Consider the following 6,372-nt stretch of genomic DNA (forward strand, 5'->3'; position numbering starts at 1 on the left):
TCTCGATTTCCCCGTGTTCGGGCGTGGGGATTTGGGGGCGTCACATCTCCCTAGGCTTATGAGTTGGTTCTATTACCTTTCCAGTTTGAGTGGTTAAGGCATTTACCTCCATAAAATCTTGACGATTAGGTTTAGACGTTTGTGCCATATGTTGTCCACTAGGATTGGGTTGCACTTGGGATGGAAACTTCCCACGCTCACTTATGGTTTAGGCATTGGCCAGCTTAGAGACATGACTCCTAATCTCTTTGTTTTCCTCAACCAATTGGGTGATCATTGACTCAAATTTCTGGTTTGTTTTACCTTGAGCCTCAATAAATGCATGTAAGGTGTCCTCTAAAGGGCTCCTAGAAGGTGTGGGCTAATATAGAGGCGTATGGTAAACTCTAGGTGGCTATGGAGGTTGTTGATTTTTAACTAAAATTGTGGTGATTACCCTAACTCGGATTATAGTTATCGGAGAAAGGTGTAAAAGGCTTCTGTACATGCCTAGGGCATTACATTGTTCCTCATACATTCCCCTCATTTTAGCAAATGTGGGGCATTGTTGAGCTAGATAATCTACCCCACTACACACAAAACATGGTCCAAAGGACTCGACACGAGTAACCATGTGTGTTGGTTTTAAATCCTTAGTTTTTAAAACCTCTAACTCCCTAGTAAGCATCTCAACCTTAGCTTTTAGGTTATCCTCTTTCCTAAGATGGTAAATTTCACCACTATTTTGAATTTTCAGTAGGTCGTGACCTATTTGTACTTTCAGTAGCACTAGATCTAGTCCAAGTGTGTGATTTTTTAGCAAGCTCATTGAGATATTCTTTGGCCTCATCTAGATTTTTTCGCAAAAACTCACCATTATACATCATCTCTATAAATTGGCGCTCTCTCAGTGTAAGTCCATCATAAAAATAACTAACTAAACGCCAGTTTTTGTACCAATGGTAAGGACACATACTCAACAACTCCTTAAACCTCTCCCAAGCCTGATACAAAGACTCACTATCCTTTTGTGCAAAGGAGGAGATTTTCCTCTTTAAAGCATTGGTTTTATGTTGGGGAAAATATTTGTTAAAGAAGACTTGTGTCATCTCATTCCATGATCCCATTGATCGTGGTCTTAGTGAGTACAACCAACTCTTTACTCTATTCTTCAAAGAGAAAGGAAAGAATTTAAGTCTCACAACATCATCTGTAGCATTATGACTATGGAAAGTCGAAACTGCTTTCTCAAACTCCCTAATGTGCACAAAAGTATTTTCATTTTCTAAACCATGAAAGGTGGGAAGTAACTGTATCATTCCTATTTTAAAATCAAGTTGACGAGTGTTGGCTGGAAACATGATGCATGATGGTGTAGCTGTGCGTGTGGGGTGGATGTAATCCAAAAGAGTTCTAGTTGGTTGATGTTAATGTTCACTCATTTCCTCGGGACTAAATGGATTGTCAATTAAAGGATTAAAAACAATTGACTTTGACTCTAGCACAGGCTTACGAAAACCTACCCAAGACGTCTTTATATCTATGCATGCAAAGTAAAAAATAATAATAATAATAATAAAATAATAAAACCTAAAAAAAATACTATGAAAAGAAAGAAAGAAAACAAATAGTGTAGCAAGCTAAAAGAGGGAACAAAGTTACCGCCTTTACCCACTACTAAAGTAAATTATGTCTTGTATTAATTCTTGCACCGTCTCCACGATAACGGTGCCAAAATTTAATTATGCCAAACTATTAAGTGGTGGTATAGTATAGTTCAGAGTGTCAATCCACTAGGAGTTGGAAGAAACACTACAATACACAAGGTTTAAGAAAAAAAATTAAACTACAATATGACAAGAATTTGAAAATTCTACCTAAAGCACATAATTAAAATGAGATTATGGTACAAATAAAAAGGCAAGTAAAACTTCAGGCTTCCATCAATCGGATCCAATACTCTAATTTTTTCAATCCATACTATATACACAATTAAGAATTATAGCACCAAATTCATAATCGAAAAATATGACATTATATGCGTTTACTTTCTCAAATTTAATTCGAGAATCTATTTTCTTTTAACAAACCACAATTTTCATGTATACAAAGAAATATCATATCTAAAGATGACCTTATGTTCACAAACAATAGTGTAGCAGAAGATCACATCAATGGCATGAAAAATATGTTTAAGCTACAATCATATATTCATAATCTTATAGCTCAACAAAGTTGAACTATAGCAAGATTTAATACAATTGTCTCAATCTTATAAAAAAAAAAAAAAATAGAGAATGGAATCCTAAAATCTTAAACAATAAAACTTAATCTATGAATTGAAATAAAGTCAAAATATTTGCACTAATCAATTTCCACCCTAGGCTTTACCCAAGATTTAGTTACTCACGGAAGAACAAAAATTAGAAGAGTATTTTTTTTATTGTCTTAAAAAATGAGGCGTCTATCCTTTTCTCTTTCTCAATTTCGTGCTAATTTATATAGGGTAGGAAAGAAACTCTAATGTTTTCATGATTCCCGCATAAACAATCGCCTAATTTTTAGGACTCATCTTAACAACCACGTACGCACTTCAAGAGTCCAAATTTAGAAACTATGATTAGAGAAAAATTTGTAGCCCGTTAAGATAGCTTTCCAACGCATCAAGAATCGCATCAATCGGATTGGAAGATTATGATTAAAGTACTAAAATGTGTCTAGGTTGTCTCCTAACACATTTCAAGCTTGGACTTCTGGTGCTTTCCTTCTGTGATTTTTTTTATTGATCCAAATTATTCTCAAACCCCATCATTATCTTTATTTGAAGAGTCCTACACTCGTTGAAAGTTCTAGTTGGTTCCAACGTCTTGCTCACTTGAAAGTCGTTCTTTGAATTTGACTAGGCATTGGCTTTCTCCTTTATATTCTAAAATTAAACTTAAAAATATGCTTAGGAGTATCCCAAAATAAACAGAAATTAAATTCAAGAATATAAATTAATTCATATGATTTCTATTCATATTTTAGCATTCTAATCCAATAATTGGGTATTTATAATGCACTTTTATACACTCATCAGGTGTCGAATGTGATGACATCACGGAAATATTTATATGTGATATCGTAACTAACCTCCCATAATATTTGCACATCTGCCCAAAAAACATTTTGTAACCTCCCATAATCATCTAAATCTATTAGTGCCGAACATTTGTGATTCTTATCCTAGGAAAGTGGTATAAAATATTGTTAAAATATAATTTTTTAATATTCTTTTTATTTTAGAATTTGAAAAAATTGAATTATTTAGTGTATTTTATTTGGAAGTTTGAAAAAATTATAATGTTTAGATGAAATGATACGAGATGAGATGAGCTGAAAAGTCATCTCAATCCAAACAAGCCCTTAATATTTTATATAATCTAAGCATAAATTATTAGATAAGAAAAAGATTACATAATTATTTATTATTAGACCAAAAGAAAATTATATAATAACTTGCTTTCAATTTATAGAGCTACTTAAAAGATTTAAAAAAAAATTATATTACCAATTATTTCTAGATTTATATATTCAATTTGGTCAGTCTGTTTAGGCCCTGAGTGAGAAAACTCTGCCCCTACTTTCATGGATCGAGATGGATAAATCTCTCAATTGGTCTAGTAGATCTTTTTTGTCTAGACCAAAATTTTTACACCCGAGCCTAATTCAGCTCCTTGTATTTGTATTCAATAATAATGATCTCATAATTTAATCTTTTTTTCTCGTTTTTTTTTTTTTCCTTTTTTCTCACTTCTAAGTTGATATCAACATTTTTTTTTTGAAAGGAAGACCATTCATTCATTAGATCAAATGTTGAATACAAGGAGGATAATCCTTAGTCAAAATGCTATCATCCAAGCAAGATAGAGCATGCTTGGCCAAACAATGTGCAATGACATTAACATTCTTGGATATATGCCTGATGGACCAACTGCTGGTCTTTGAAAGCAATAGCTTAATGTCCCTGATTATAAATCCACAAAGCTCCAACTTTCATCTAAGTGCTTGATCACCTTAACTACAGATAATGAGTCACCTTCAAGAATCATTTGGCTTAAGCCCAGTTCAGCACAAAGAGAGGTTGCTTGAAGACCAGCAATTGCTTCCCCTAGCATGGGATCCATGGTCATTAGTTTGCATAAGCAAAGGGTAGCTAAAATGCAACCATTGGAGTCTCAAACAACAACTCCAATGCCAACCTTTGAGTTCTCTTTATCTATAGCCGCATCCCAATTACCTTTGGACTGGGGGAGGAGAGGTCCATTGGTTCTGTAGTCTAGATTCTTGCCAAGAGCATAGGAATAGTACCTCTGCCTTTATCTTCTTAAAGATGTGGATAGGGGAAGTGAAGGAATTCTCGAACACAATGGAGTTTCTCTTGTGCCATAAAAACTTAGTGGTGGCAGCCACTTCACCTATTTCCTCGAGATAGAGTTGAGTAGCATGTGTTCAAAAATTTCTTCGAAAGGGCCCCTTGTAACACTGGATTTTTGTAGTCTCCTTGAGCCTAATGACCACACATCTTAGGCTACTCTGCACGACCAAAGAAGATACTGATTCAAGAGTGTTGAGGCATATTGGGCACATGAGAGAGTCCACCACCTTCCTTTTGTGCAAGTTGAGATTTGTTGGGAGGGACTCCTTGGTTGCTCACCATAGGAACGATTTTTATCCCATTAGGGACCTTGAGACTTCATAGCTTTGCCCATAACTTCGAACCAGGATTTTGCCAAGAGGATTGGCCTATCCTCTCATTTCTCAATGAACCCTGCAAATGGTAAGCACTTCTCACAGAGAATTTGCCATTGCTTGAGCACCTCCATGAGAAAACATCCTGTTTTCGTAGGGGCTAATGGGCATGTTGCAGATCATCCTGGCCTCTTGGTTTGAAAAGATGGTGTGGATTAGAGGGAGATCCTATTACATAGTGTCTGAGTTGATAAGTTGAGAAATTGTTGCCTCATGGTGCAGAATGCTTAATGGATATTGAACTCTATAGGACGAAGGCCTTGGGAGCCATTTGTCTAACAGGATTCTGATCTTGCTACCATTGCCTAGTTTCCATAGAAGCCCTTCCACTAGAAGAGGCCTAGCTGCTAAGAAGCTTTTCCAAACATAAGAGTCCATGGCTCTTTTTTTGGCTGAGAAGAAGTCTGAGTTGGTATAATACTTGGCTAGAAGCACCTGTGCAGCAAGTGAAGTCTGGTTCTGGATGAGTCTCCAACCTTGCTTGGCAAGTAAAGCAAGATTGAAATGTTCAAAGTCCTTGAACCCCAGTCCATCTTCATGTTTTGATTTCCCTAGAGACTTCCAATTGAACCAATGAACTTTAGATCTATTTTCCTTTTGACCCCACCAGAAGGACTGAAAAAGTTGGTTAAGTCTCCTCAGTATGACTTTTGGGAGCTAGAAGATACCTATACTATACGTGGGAATGGACTGTAACATAGACTTTAGCAAGATCTCTTTACCTTCTGGAGACTGCATGTTAGCTTTTCAATTAGTAATTTTGCCTTTGATTCTATCCAACACTAAGCTAGAGGCCTTTTGCTTATTCCTTCCCACATAGGAGGGTAAGCCAAGGTACTTGTCAAAAGCAGCAGATGTTTTGATCCTTGCTAGCTCTAGGATAGCAAGTTGAGTTTCTTGCTTGGTATTACTATTGAAAAATATAGAGGTCTTCTCAAGGTTAAGGCGTTGTCTAGAGGCCAGTTCATATGTGCTTAAGATGTGGTGCAATCTACTCCATTCCTTGGGGTTGGATTTGCAAAATACTAAGCTGTTGTCTGCAAAAAACAAATGGTTAACATTCATGGCACCTCGAGCTACTGGTAAGCCTGTTATGAGACCTTGTTGCTCAGCTTGATTCAGACAAAAAGTTAATAACTCAGAATAGCTAATGAAGAGGTAGGGAGAGAGGGGATCCCCCTGTCGGATGCCTCTTGTAGGTTGGAAAGAGTCTTGAGGGATTCCATTAACTAGAATTGAGTAGCTGACAGTGTTGACACTATTCATAACCAACTCAACCCAGTTGCTGTCAAAGCCCATTCTAAGTATAGCAATATGTAAGAAACTCCATTCTACCCTGTCATATGCTTTGTTCCAATCAAGCTTGAGGGCCATATACCTATTATGCTTGCCTTTTAGTCTGTGTTTCATAGAGTGCAGAAGTTCATAAGCCACAATCACATTATTTGAAATTAATCTTCCTGGGACAAAGGCACTTTGGGTAGGGGATATTACATTAGGCAGTAAGTGTTTAAGTCTGTTTGCAAGCACCTTAGCAATGATCTTATAGAAGTCATTGCATAGACTAAAGGGTTTATAATCAGTTACTGACTTAAGAGCCTT

The 6,372-nt window shown here is 36.3% G+C and overlaps 1 non-coding gene across 1 annotated transcript; it reads left to right on the forward strand.

Moving 5' to 3' along the window:
* The first annotated feature begins 933 nt into the window (after window positions 1-933).
* Window positions 934-1,041, forward strand: LOC122280195. The gene has a single exon (XR_006229782.1). It is a non-coding gene; the product is annotated as a small nucleolar RNA R71 (small nucleolar RNA).
* The last annotated feature ends 5,331 nt before the right edge of the window (window positions 1,042-6,372 follow it).

The sequence above is a fragment of the Carya illinoinensis genome, chromosome 10, assembly GCF_018687715.1.
Source record: "Carya illinoinensis cultivar Pawnee chromosome 10, C.illinoinensisPawnee_v1, whole genome shotgun sequence".
Lineage (NCBI taxonomy): Eukaryota > Viridiplantae > Streptophyta > Magnoliopsida > Fagales > Juglandaceae > Carya > Carya illinoinensis.